The sequence below is a fragment of the Brienomyrus brachyistius genome, chromosome 4, assembly GCF_023856365.1.
Source record: "Brienomyrus brachyistius isolate T26 chromosome 4, BBRACH_0.4, whole genome shotgun sequence".
Lineage (NCBI taxonomy): Eukaryota > Metazoa > Chordata > Actinopteri > Osteoglossiformes > Mormyridae > Brienomyrus > Brienomyrus brachyistius.
The window spans coordinates 24,746,421-24,760,193 of record NC_064536.1 but is presented as its reverse complement, the minus strand read 5'-3'; the positions used below and the strand labels follow the sequence as shown (position 1 = coordinate 24,760,193).

Genomic DNA, 13,773 nt, shown 5'->3' with positions numbered 1-13,773 from the left:
CTACCGCCCTCATTAATTCACCTCCTGGTTCTGTCTGTCCCATTCCCTGTGTTCCATGGTATATCTAATGCCATGGAATTTTTTTGTACCCTTCTACTGACTGACTGACTGATACCTTTCAGCAATGAGATCCCTTTGATGCTTTGCAAGCTCTATGTGAACCATGGCTTTTGCTGCAGGATGCAACTGAATAAATGTCTGGAAAATCCTGCTAGAATAGCTGAAGTTTATCTGGGGTTAATTAGCGTCACTTTAATTGCCTGCAGACGTGAACCCAAAAAGACTGTATGCTGTAATGAAATCAAAAGGTGCTTCATCAAAGTATAAGTTTAAGGGAGTGCAGACTTACTGTATGCAACTTGCATATTTTTTTATAGTTTCCCCCTAACAGATTTGTTTGCTTTTCAATTGAATTGTGCAGATTACAGGTAACAAGGTGGGAAAAGTTTTGAAATGATTCATTTTGGCCTCATTTTTTTACATTACAAAAGCTTGGCATTTTAACAGGGTTGTGTAACTTTTTATATCCACTGTAAACATGGTAAATGAAAATTTCAGCCCTTTGGCGGTGAAACGATGTAAATTACTTCCACAATCAATCTATGGAAATGAAAATTACTGCATGTCACCAGAACATAAAGTAAAATCGTGATGGGAGACTAGTACTTGCACTAAATCACAATTTCATAATGAATATGAAGAAACAGGATAAGCAGCTGGAGGATGGATGAATGAATGAATGAATGAATGAATGACCTCTGCTGTATAATCAAATACTCACAGTAATCTGTAGTCACAAATAAGCAGAACAGGTAGATGTTTAGTGAACAATTTTTTTTCCATTACATACAGTATAGAATAATGTGTGACCTATTGTGGTTTAAACACTTCCTGTTTGTAGTGCAGAGGTTAAATGCAGCCTGACAGAATGATTTTACACTTGACTGCAGTCTTGTTTGTGTCCACCATGTGGCAGCAGTATACAGGAATGGTCTTATTCTGTCTCGTGTATACATTCATATACCCTGATAGCATGGAATTCTGCCTCCAACTCTGTGCCTCAGAGGCAGGAGTGAATTACATACTAACAACAGTATATTAAATTATGTATAGTATATTACAGTATATTATAGCAGTATGTACAGTATATTAAAGTATGACAGAATTATATTATGCACTTTCCTTTAGGAACAAAATTGCATAGTTAAAGTAACAGGAAATCCAGCAGGAATGGGATCCTAAGAGAACTTTGCCAAAAGCTGAAACAAGACTGTAAGAATGATACTGATCCACCACCAGCACTGACCCCCCCAGCTTCTCAGAACAGGAAGTCAGCCCAGACCAAACAGCACCCCCCAGCCCCCAGCCAGTAAGCTACCTGGAAGCTGCAGGGTGGTTCAGCTAGACAGCACTGGGTGATCTGGGTGTTGGGGGGGGGGGGGGGGGAGCAGCATGGTCACAATAGAGGGGGAAGCAACAGGAAGTAGAAGTGTAAAGTGCAGGATGAGGGCAGCTCACTTAATTATCAGTCACTGTATCTCAGTGCTGCTATACTTTGTCTCTCTTGCAAAGGAAGTCTATTGTCTTGCAGACAGTTTCCTGCTGATGTAGAGCCCCAGCCACACATGCCACAGCCAGGCATTACTGTAAGTGATGATGTTGGTCAGGTGGGCTGTGCAAAGGCAGCATGACCATAAAGTTTGTGGTCAGTTGGAGAGAAGGAGCGACACCCCATGTAAACGGAACAGATGAGTGCAGAACCTGTATAAACCAAGCGGAGGGGAGAAAGTGGGTTTTTCATTGGATTTAAGGAGTCCTGGGTCACAGACAGAGAAACAGTGACAGTATGGAGAATCATAATCTATAATGAAATGACAGGCTGTGAATTTGGGCATCTGTGTCTGTCGGGGGCTGAGAGAAACACAAATAGCTCTCAGTCTGATAGGACGGCTGATAAGGCCCAAGTGAAGTGAATCAATGTGCTCATCACCTGACTTTCCCCCCCCCCAGGACAGCCCCCACCCCTGTCTTACAGAGACACCTTCCTATTAGGCCTCTTGTTTCCTACTGATCCACAGAGATTAAAAGGACCTACTGCAGTGACACTATAGAAAACTGTATAACACATAATAAAGGCTGAACCAAAGGCCTGAGGACAGACCCTCTGTATACAGCACACAGTGTTTCTGCAGAGTCTCACCCTCACATGCTGTATGACATTTCTGCTTTTCAGAATAAGTGTAAAAATATTTTCTGCATCATGCTAATGATTTAGCTGCTTTCTGCTCATGCGTGAGTGAAAAACAAGGAAATCAAACAGTTCAGAGATAAATCTGACATATTTGCTTCACTTGCATGTATTTTTATTCTCTGAGCTACAATGATTCTCGAGAGGACCTGAGAGGCTCAGAGGGCCAGTGAGGCCGCAGGGTGCTGAGAGAACTGCAGGGCAGGAGCAGGAGGACGGCGTGGCTCCTCTCCTCTCAGCCGCAGCAGGAGTGTCGTCAGGCGGGATAACGTCGATTAGACAAGAGTCTGGGTGACTGATCCAGACAGTGTGTCCCACATCTCCCTCTGTTGGAGACGGAGACTCAGCCAGCCCCTCTACTGCAGCCCAGGAGATACTGCTGACTGCACCGGGACTTAGGATAGAGGATAGAGTGTCAAACCAGCCCACCTTGGAGACGTGGGGCTCTGGAGGGTCAATGTGGGGGTGTCTTCTCCGTAGTGAAGGTGAGCCCAGTATGACCCCCACATGGGTGGGGTGATCCACCCGCCGGGCGACTCCTCAGGGTCCTCGAGGTCGCTCTCGCTCAGTGGGTCAATGAGGGGATTGTCTACCAACCATCATTGTGCGTGAAGCTCAAATACTAGGAGGAGGTCAGTGGAAAGTGTGCAGGTGGAGAGGTGAAGCGAAGGAGGTTCCCAGGGATACCTGTTATCTTGCTCATTTGATGTCCTCTGCCGGCCCCCTGGAGGATGGGCTCCACCTCTGCGTCTGGTTCCTCAAAAGTTTCTGTCTTCTAGGGAGATTTTCCTTGCCACTGTTACCTCTGGCTTCCTCACTGTGGGGTTTGGGCAGCGATAATATAAAGTGCCCAGAGACACTGTAATGGGAAATGTACTGCACAATTGAATTGAATTGAATTGAATTGTTCAATCATTCCGTCACAACATGCGGGACTCCATGACAGGTGTTTGGCAAAACAAAAAGGGGGTTTTTATTAAACTAAACACACAGGGATTGCAAATTAACACGACTGCAGGGATCAGAATGAGAAGGTTAGGACAAAGAAGGACATGGACTGACAGGACAAGTGATGTTTATCACCAGACAAGCAATGGTGAGACAAACAGGTGCTTGTATACATAGACTAATGAGGGGCAACAAGCACCAGGTGTAGCCCATCATGGTCACGTGAGGGAGGAGACAGGAGGGTCAGGCAGACATGGCAGGCAGGATGTGACATCACTGTTTTATACCTCGCAGTTTATTTCAGTTTACTTGTGAAGCTGCAGAAAATTGCTGTGAGTCACATGACTAACACAGGAAAGTAGGCAAGCTGAAGATTTACGTTTTTTTTTCTTTGGCTGCAATTGCAGCTAAGAGCAACTGGACTGCAACAGTGAAATGATGGATCTTGAGGCCTTACTGTCAGGAGCCCATGTCTTCTGTTGGTCTTGCTGTGCTTCCTCAAAGCCCCTCTGTGTCTTTAGCTCATCATGATATTAGATATCTGACTGATACACCTGCTATCTCAGCACTCCTGAGTGTTGGCTTTCAATGTGACCATGACTGTGTCTCTCTGCAGTTTGCAGGCTTCCTCTGATCCTTCCTCTGATCACTGATATCACTGACCCAGTGGCCTAATGGATAAGGCATCAGCCTGCGGAGCTGGGGATGGTGGGTTCGAGTCCCATCTGGGTTATTGGGGGCAGCGTGTGGCTCTGTGGGCTAAGCCTGTGTGCCTATAATCAGAAGGTTGCAGGTTCAAACCCAGCCTCAGCCTGTGGGTCCTTGAGCGAGGCCCTTAACCCCCAGCTCCCTGGGCGCCGCTATGGGTGGCAGCCCTTAGTAGACAACTTACCCTATGAAAAAAGAGCAAGTTGTGGGAGGTGTAAAGACAATTTCCCTATGGGGATCAATAAAGTATCAATGATTATTATTATTATTATTATCACATGGCATTTCTCCAACTTCCAGTGCCCTGCGATGGACTGACGTGCTGTTGAAGGTTTACCTCACTTTACACTGTGTGCTTCCAGCATTAGGATCCAGATAATTATACTAATAATAAATAACTATGATAAACAGAGAAATTCATGGTCTTCTTTATTCATGCAGATTTTTTATTTTGTGAACTGAGTCTGTGCATTGATAGTTGATTTAATTCTCTACACACTAATAATAATGGTCTGACTTTCTGAAGGGCTAAACATTCAGCCTTCTGGTTTTCTCACTTCCTCTTTAAAATGTACACTCCCCGCTCACTCTGCCTGCTGTGTGTAACAATAGAAACGACAGAGCCAGTGAAGGTACAGAGGATGAGGAAGTGAGAGTCAGTCTCCACAGATCTGGGCTCAGTGACACACACACGTATGGATCCTCTGATGCTCCTGTTTCTTCTCATCGCTGGGCTCACAGGTGAGTGTCACTCATTACAGTGAACTGAGTAGAGATCTCTCTCCTGCTCCTCACACACTGTCAGCCACAGTATGGAGATCAGGATGGAGATCTGGTCAGGAGAAATAGCAAAATATCAATTTTGAAGAGATTCACCTGCCTTGTGTAACGTTGTCTTGGAAATTTTGAATATTTTTTGGATTCCTATGGTTGTATTCATGGGCGTCGTTAGGCCAGATCAGTCAGGGCTGTAGCTCTGAGTATTTTACCCCCAATGTCAATCTTCCTTTAAAAGAGAAAATAGTCAAACCCCTGGTAACTTGACTCAGTCCCTGATCTTTTCAGTAGCTGGAAACTCCCCTGGGTGTTTGTATCAAAACATTTGTAATTGCTATGCTAATATTTGCATGTAACAGGTTATTGATAATATAAATTTAATATCTAAGTATTCACTGTAATACTGCCATGTGTTTCTTTAGTAACCAAACAGTACAAAGACTGTTAGTGCAGATAAAATGCCCTTGTCCTTTGCATGCTTTGATATTCTGTGTTGTGTACGATTATCTTACTGGGGTCATTTCAGCATGTGAGCAGACAGCCGGGATGCCGTCAGTCATTTCTGTGTGTACAGTCAGAGGGGTCTAAACACCCAGCTTCACGTGCTACTGCAGCAGGTCTCTGCTTATCAGGGCTCAAGATCAGCCTCAATTAAGCCCACTTCATTCTTCCCTTTTCCATGTGGCTTTCAGGCTGCAGGCTGTCATAAATTATCTGCACAGTAAAAATATAAAAATATATGTAGCCAGTGCAATTAACATCACACAGACAAACACAAATAATTTGGGGTTCTTTATTTGCTAGATGCCTAAAAGAAAATAGAAGGGAAACTGAGTGGAGTTTTCCCGTTCTTTCCTTTATAAGTTTTACCGTGCGGTACAATGGCTACAACACACGGGTGCAAATCAGCTTTCCCCAGCAGCAAATACTCTAAAAAAAATAAATCTAACTTTTCTTTTTTTTACCGTGTGTAAAATACGGCAGTGGACTGGAACTGCACAAGGAAATACAAAAATACGTACAACCGTTGGTTGTAAATACTAAGACATACAGTCATTTAACACAGAAATGAACAATAGCGCTCTTTTTAACTTACATTTCAGTATCGCACGTCTCTCCACGTACGGTCCGCTCCCTTCAGAACGGCTTACACGAAATCCCCAGGCTATTCATACCCCGTCAACGGATACCTCCTCTTACAACAATTCTTCTTCCTTTGCTGTATTTTGGTTGGTCTATGAAAGTCAGTGCTGCCACCTACTGGAAAGATCTAGTCCGTTATCTTGCACAAGCGCAGTCGACGTGCACCAATGTGCATGATCTCCACCAAACAAAAAATCTGGGCTAAACATGCATCATCAACAGATATCTGGCGTAATCCCTTCATGACGAAATTTATGTCACCTCACCCTGTGTGATACTGAAAGTATAAATTGGTCTTCAGGGGTGGAGATTAGACCTGCTTGTCTTTCACTCTGCAGCAGGTTTGCAGAGCTAGTTAACCTCTAGCTGTTAGACACTGGGGGCAGCGTGGGGGCCTCACACCTCCAGGATTGTGGTTTTGGTATCTGGCCCAGCTCTCTGTGTAGAGGTTGCATGTTCTTCCTGGATATATACTGGTTTCCTATGAGGTCTCTGGTTTCATATCTAAAGTCTCATGGTCTAGGTGGATTGGTGCCTCTAAAAGTGCCCATAGTGACTGTGTGTGAGTGTTTGCCCTGTGACAGACTGGCATCCTGTCCTGGATTTTCCTCTGCCTTGTGCCCTGTGCTGCCTTATATCAGCTTAATGAATGCTCCCTGTACTTTACTGACTCTGTACTGGATAAGTATGTAGAAAATTAATGAATGAATGAATGATCTAAAATATGTGTAGACCTTTATTAATTATTTGCACACATTTATTAATCGCCAATATCACATTGCATGAGTACGAGTTGGAATCTAATTCTTGCCTTCCCCCATCTTGCTCTCCATAGCTCAGGGCTGATGGTACAGGGGCAGCCGATGTGTGGCCCCCTGGAGCTGGGGGTTATGGGCCTTGGTCAAGGACCCACAGACATGTGACTATTCTGCCGAGACCGGGGTTCGAACTGGCGACCTTCCGATCACGTTTGCAGTTTGTGTATCTTGCTGCTGTATGAAAAATTTCCCCCCAGGATCAATTAAGTTCATCTGATCATATATTATTATATGATTCCCCAGATGATGTAGACTTACAGCAAAAGGGTCACGGGATTTGAAACTATCACGTGGTATCAGGTACAATATGCAGGTCTGTGTAATATGGACTGGGTCAGATTTAGATAGAAGTGGCTTTTATAATATAACTTTTGTTAATCCACAGATTTGATTTTTACATATTTTCTGCATAATCTACTTAAAATTGAGGGGTCTAGCGTTACCCCTGACAACTTCCATCCATTTCATGGATATACACTGACCACTGCTGCAGCAAAGTGCATCACGGGACCCAAACCACAGCGACCACAAGCTGGTCTCAACCCTGGAGTTTCATAGGATATTTCACAGCGTCACAAATTTTGACTTTAGATGTTTGCATCTGTGGAGTTACAAAGGTATTTCTCTGCAGTTCTGCATGTCTATCAGTTGTCTGTTAATATTTATTTGGGTGCTGTTTGTCATTCTTTGTATACTATGTCTGAACAAGTGAGCTTTCCAATGCAGTTGTAGAATATGGCAAATAAAACATCTTTTTTTTAAATATCTATACAAATTGTATTGTTCCAGTATCAGCAAAATAATGAATATATTATCCATTCTATTGCTCTTGGCATCAATGCATGTTATCGCTATCAATGCATAAAAAGCCTGCTTGAATTCGAAACTGACATTATATACATTTTTTTGGTTTGTCACCTGATTTTCATACATAACTTACAGTTTACCAGAGAAATGTCTTGGATTTATCTAAGATGATATTTGATATTTCATGACTAATGAAAATATTGTCAGTCTAATGGACAAATAGCTTTTACTACCTTGAGTACTTTCAAGAAAAGCACAGGCTGAAATTACAGTTCACAGCCACACGAGGGAAGCAAAGCTATGGACACTGTGTGTCAACGTAGTAAATGAGAATGTGAGCCCTTTGGTCACAGCCCTTTGCAGTCAGTCTATGGAAATGAAAGGTACTGTAGATTATTGTATGCGGGCGCTGGGGAACGTAAAATAAAATAGTGACTAGAGACAAGTACCCGCTCTCGATCACAGTTGCATGTTTAAGGTAAACATACAGACAACAGAGACTTTTTAATACATTACGAATAACATTCGTAATAGATTTATATGTTTAATTTCTAATTGCTCCTTGATGACTGGTGCCCTGACCAGGATAAACAGCTGGATGATGAATGAATGAATGAATGAATGAACCCTGCAGTAAAATCAAATACTCTCAGTATTCCGTAATCACAAATAGGCCAAACAGATAGACGTTTATTGAATGTTTTTTTTTTTGATTACATACAGAAAAACGGATGATCTATTATGGTTTAGTCACTTCCTGTTTTTAGTGCAGAAGTTAAATGCAGACTAACAGAATGATTTTACACTTGACTGCAGTCTTGTTTGTGTCCACTATATGGCAGCAGTATACAGGAATGGTCTTATTCTGTCTCGTGGCTGATGTGTGTATACATTCATATACCCTGATAGCAAGGAATTTTTCCTCCAGCTTTGTGTCTCGGATCTAGGCAGGAGCGAATTACATACTAACAACAGTATATTAAATTATACAAAATGTTTTCACCAGGAAATTAATCTGAAAATTATTCAGATTTGCAGATCTATGCAAAAGTGGAGATTTCAAGTCCAGAGAGTACAAATCCAGACCAAGATTTTGTTTCAACCAACCAGTTGAGTATAAATAGTCATAGTCACAGAGTACTCAGCTGGTTGCTTGAAACAAAATCTTGGTCTGGATTTGTACTCTCTGGACTTGAAATCTCCACCTTTTGATGTAGGTATACATAGTTAAAGTAACAGGTAATCCAACAGAATTGGGATCTTAAGAGAAATTTGCCAAAAGCTGCATCAAGACTGTAAGAATGACACTGACCCACCACCAGCACTGACCCCCCACGTTGACAGGAAGTCAGCCCAGGCGAGGTCTTGCCCCCCAGCCATCTGCGAATTTGATAATGGTGCTGTAAGAGTGCATGAGGATGCAGTCGCTGGCGTAGATGGTGAACAAAAGAGGGCTCAGCACACATGCTTGTGGTGAGCCAGTGCTGAGTGACAGGGTGGATGATCTCCGGTCACCAACTTTGACATGTTGTTGCCGGTCAGTCAGAAAGTTTTTGTTCCATGCACATGTAGCGGGGCGGGGGGGGGGGGGGGGGGGTCCATGTTAACCAGCTTGGCTATAAGGATGTCCGGGATGATGGCATTAAGAGCTGAATTACAATCGATGAAGAGCTTCCTTACTGAAGTCCTTGGATTCTCTAGATGTTGCAGAGCAGAGTGGAGGCCAATGGAAATCTCGGTGGCCCTGTCTACCTTATAGGCAAACTGATGGGGGTCAAAGCCAGGTGGGAGGCAGTCCTTTATGTGCTTTAGGACCAGCTTCTCAAAACACTTTGCAACCACAGCTGTCAGTGCAATGGGTCTGTAGTCATTGAGGCTACTGACAGTGGAGGACTTGGGGACTGTAACTATTATTGCAGATTTCAGGCAGTGAGGGACACTGGCTTGTGACAGGGATACGTTAAAAAGTGTGGTGAACACAGGAGACAACTGGTAAGCGCAGACTTTGAGCACTCTCCCAGGTATTCCGTCAGGGCCAACAGCTTTCCTCTGATTTACTGCTCTGAATATATTATGGACCTGATATTCTTGAAGGGTGAGTGTGTCTGGGCTGAGCTCAGGGGAGGCTATGGGCAGGGCAGTTTGCATGGAAGGAGTATCTACTGTACAGTTCTCCCAAAGCGAGCAAAGAAGTGGTTTAATTCCTCTGCTAATGAAATGTCCATGTTTCCCATAATGTCCCGCTGCCTTTGTAATTACTAATTTGTTTCAATCCCTCCCATACCTTTCTGGGATTATTGTCTGAGAGGTCATTCGATAGCTTACTTGAATAGGCCTATTTTGCTTCTCTGATGCCTTTTTTAAGGTCTGCTCTTGCTCTCCTGTACATATCCTGGTCCCCAGATTTATGAGCAGAATTACGTGCTTTTAACAGTGCCTGAACCTTACCCGTCATCCAGGGTTATGGTTGGGGTAGACCCGGACCCAAGTTTCCATGGTGACAGTGTCCATGCAATGCGTGATGTTACCCAGCACTGCAGAGGTATAAGTCTCTAGGTCATCATGTTCAAAAACACTCCACTCTGTAAGGGCGAAACAGTCCTGCAGCTGAGCCAGAGCTACATCAGACAAGGTGTTAATTGTCTTGGTGATGGGCTTTGTCTTTTTCTTCAGTGGTATGTATGCCGGGACAGCAAGCAGGGAGAGGTGATCAGACATACCCGGATGGGGGAGGGGAACAGATCTGTAGGCTCGCTTGATATTTGTGTATACATGGTCCAAGGTGTTATTCCCTCTCGTGGGGCATTTCACGTTGAACAGATTTAGTAATGTGGAGACATGAGACCCACAACTCAACTCTGTCAGACCCTCTTGACCAAGCTGATTTGGCATTTCTATGAGTGTCCGTACAGTCAATGACAACTTGCTGAACCCTCTAAGATCTCTGGATCTAATGTTAGGCCCATCTACCAGCATAACAATATGCTGTAAGGCTGTGGTTGTCTATACAGTTCAATGAGGGCTCTCATTGTGTCACTGTATGGGTACTGGCTGTTACTCTTAGACTCAGCTATGAGTAAGTTACAATAAAAATATTTCGGTACCACTTTACAATAAGGCTACCCTTATAAAGGGGTTATGAATGGTTTATAAGCGGGTTATAAATTAAGTTGTAACACTTCATAAATCATTAATAGACAATTATAAACAAGTTATACTACAGTTTTCTATTTATTAATGAGTCAGTACCATTTCTAAGTGGCAAAGGGGAGCCTTATTGTAAAGTGGTACCAATATTTCGTATTACACTGTAGTAACAAGCACACGGGCACATTACCACAAAACCAGGCCATCTTCTTAACACTCGAACATGTTAAACTTACTTAAACTTACTAATGAAAGCATTTCACTACTAGTACCAACCAAAAAGCTTTTTGCTCTACTGTGGTGAAAGGATGCAAACCTTGCACCACGAACGTTGTCACAGCCGGTGGCAGCTTCACCCTCTGCTCATCACATTTCGCTGCCTGGAAAGCTACCATGAACGGGTTTCGTTTTTCTGGGCGTGACGCGATTGCTGCCTCAGAGGAGTTATCACTGCCACCCTGCATCTCATCTTCCAAAATGGACGAAACAAATGTATACATAATTCGTTTGTTTCCGAAAACATGCCTGTGGGTTAACCCTATTGTCACTCCCATACCGGCCCTCTGTCACCTGTCCGAGTGGCTTGAATATGAGGTAAGGATACAGGGATATGTAGGGATGGGAATTGTTAACATTTTTCAACTGTTGTTGAATAGGGCAATTTGCTGAGACAATAGTGTCTATGCGGGTGGCCCAGTGGCCCAGTAGATGGTGCTGTTGCTTCACACCTCCATGTTTGAATCTCACTAATGCTGTCTTTATGGAGTTTGCATGTTCTCTATAAGTTGTGTGTGTTTCCTTGTGTTGTTCAAAGACATGCAGTCAGGCTAATTGGTGTCTCTAAAAAAGAATGTGAGTCTGTGTGCCCTGTGACTGACTGGTGTCCCATCCAGGATGTACTCCATCCCTGTGCCCTGATTGTTTTATGTGTCTGTATGACTGTAATAAAAGGTTTACTTTCATATCAGCATTACCCCTAAGGGAGACATCCCATAATACATGTCCTGCTCTTTATCAAATACATGAGTGTCTGATCTACATGTTACACCTGGGAGCTGAACTAAAGCCTCTGGATTTGGCTAATTCTAGTTTATGATGAATCTTTGTAAAATGACAAATACTCAGACTTTTCCCACAGACAGGCACCAGTGATACAGCCATGTGTTTTGTGTATATTCATTTAAATCCATATTTTAAAACTTGTTAATTTAGTAAAAATTTAGGTTTTATTGTCAGACGTTAAAGACTATTTCAGACATTTTTCTGCCATGTAGGGATTGTTACTAAAGCTTTGCAGAATGGGTGATTATAGATGGTTAATAATTACAGTAAAGGCCAGTGTTACAGTTGTACTCTGTATTAGTTAATCCAGGTCCATCATAAATTTATTATGATATATTAATGAAATATTTAATCTCAGTTTGACTGTGGGTGACATGGCATATGAACACTTTTGTCATAACCGTAATTTATTATTCTGTATCCAACCAGCCTATTAAATATTTTCAGAATTTTTATTTCAGTTTTAGAAAGGACTTTGACAAGGAGGAGAAAGGCAGAGTATATGACACTCTATGTAAATGTAGAAAATGAAAATGTCTGCCCTCTTGCGGTGAAACAATGTATAATAGTGAAATACGTATCCTTGTTCCCCGCAGATATTTTTCTCCAAAGGATGGATGAATGAATGAATGAATGACCGACCCAGACTGTAAAATCAAATCTTCTTTATATTCCGTAATCATGAATAAGCTGAACAGATAGTTGTTTATTGAATGAGCTGTTCATCAGGAAGTCAGTCCAGACCGGGCCCTGCCCCCCAGCCAACAGGCCGCCTAGAAGCTTACGGCTGGTCCAGTTAGACAGCACTAGGTGATCTGGGTGTTGGGGGCGCGGGGGGAGAGGGGTATGGTCACAACAGAGGGAGAAGTTCCCCCCAGGAAGTATACTCAGCAAGAAAAGAAACGTCCTCTTTCAACTGTTTTTACTTTCAGTAAACTGAATGTGTAAATAAATGTATTTGTATGAACACTAAGAGTCAACAGCATAAGACATAAACTAAAAATGTTTCACAATGTGTCCCTGAATGAAGGGAGGCTCAAAATCAAAGGTACCAGTCAGTATCTGGTGTGGCCACCAGCTGCTTGAAGTACTGCAGTGCATCTCCTCCTCATGGACTGGACCAGATTTGTCAGTTCTTGCCGGAAGATGTTACCCCACTCTTCCACCAAGGCATCTGCAAGTTCCTGGCCATTTCTGGGGAGAAAGGCCCTAACCCTCACCCTGCGATCCAACAGGTCCCAGACGTGCTCAATGGGATTGAGATCCGGGCTCTTCGCTGGCCTTGGCAGAACACTGACATTGCTGTCATGCAGAAACTCACGCACAGAACGAGCAGTATGGCTGGTGGCATTGTCCTGCTGGAGGATCATGTCCGGATGAGCATGCATAAAGGGTACCACTTGAAGGAGGAGGATGTCTTCCCTGTACCGCAAGGCATTGAGATTGCCTGCAATGACAACAAGCTCAGTCCGATGGTGATGTGAGCACTGATGGAGGGATTGTGTGTTCCTGGTGTGACTCGGGCAGTTGTTGTGGCCATCCTGTACCTGTCATGCAGGTGTGATATTCGGATGTACCGATCCTGTGCAGGTGTTGTTACACGTGGTCTTCCACTGCGAGGATGATCAGCTGTCCTTCCTGTCTCCCTGTAGCGCTGTCTTAGGCGTCTCACAGTGCGGACATGGCCCTTATTGCCCTAGCCACATCAGCAGTCCTCATGCCTCCCTGCAGCATGCCCAATGCACGTTCACGCAGATGAGCAGGGACCCTGGGCATCTTTCTTTGGGTGTTTTTCACAGTCGGTAGACAAGTCTCTTTAGTGTCCTGCATTTTTAGACCTGTGACCTTAAATGCCTACTTTCTGTAAGCTGTTAAGGTCTTAACGACCATTCCACAGGTGCATGTTAATTAATTGATTATGGTTAATTGAACATGCATGGAAAACATTGTTTAAACCCTTTACAATGACGATCTGTAAAGTTATTTGGATTTTTACAACATTATTGTTGAAATACACAGTCCTGAAAAAGGGACATTTCTTTTTTTGCTGAGTATAGAAGCAGAAGGTGAGGACAGCTCACTTAATTATCAGTCACTGTATCTCAGTGCTGCTAT

The 13,773-nt window shown here is 43.3% G+C and overlaps 1 protein-coding gene, 1 long non-coding RNA gene and 1 other non-coding gene across 3 annotated transcripts in view; 2 read left to right on the top strand and 1 right to left on the bottom strand.

The window, feature by feature from the left end:
• Positions 1-13,773, top strand: part of LOC125739860 (uncharacterized) — a 409,273-nt gene that overhangs the window by 309,744 nt on the left and 85,756 nt on the right. The window lies entirely within an intron of this gene.
• Positions 3,857-3,929, top strand: trnar-gcg (transfer RNA arginine (anticodon GCG)). The gene has a single exon. It is a non-coding gene; the product is annotated as a tRNA-Arg (tRNA).
• On the bottom strand, positions 4,333-5,873 carry LOC125740072 (uncharacterized). The gene is made up of 3 exons (XR_007397436.1): positions 5,778-5,873; positions 5,194-5,395; positions 4,333-4,736 (listed from the first exon to the last, which is right to left on the bottom strand). It is a non-coding gene; the product is annotated as an uncharacterized LOC125740072 (long non-coding RNA).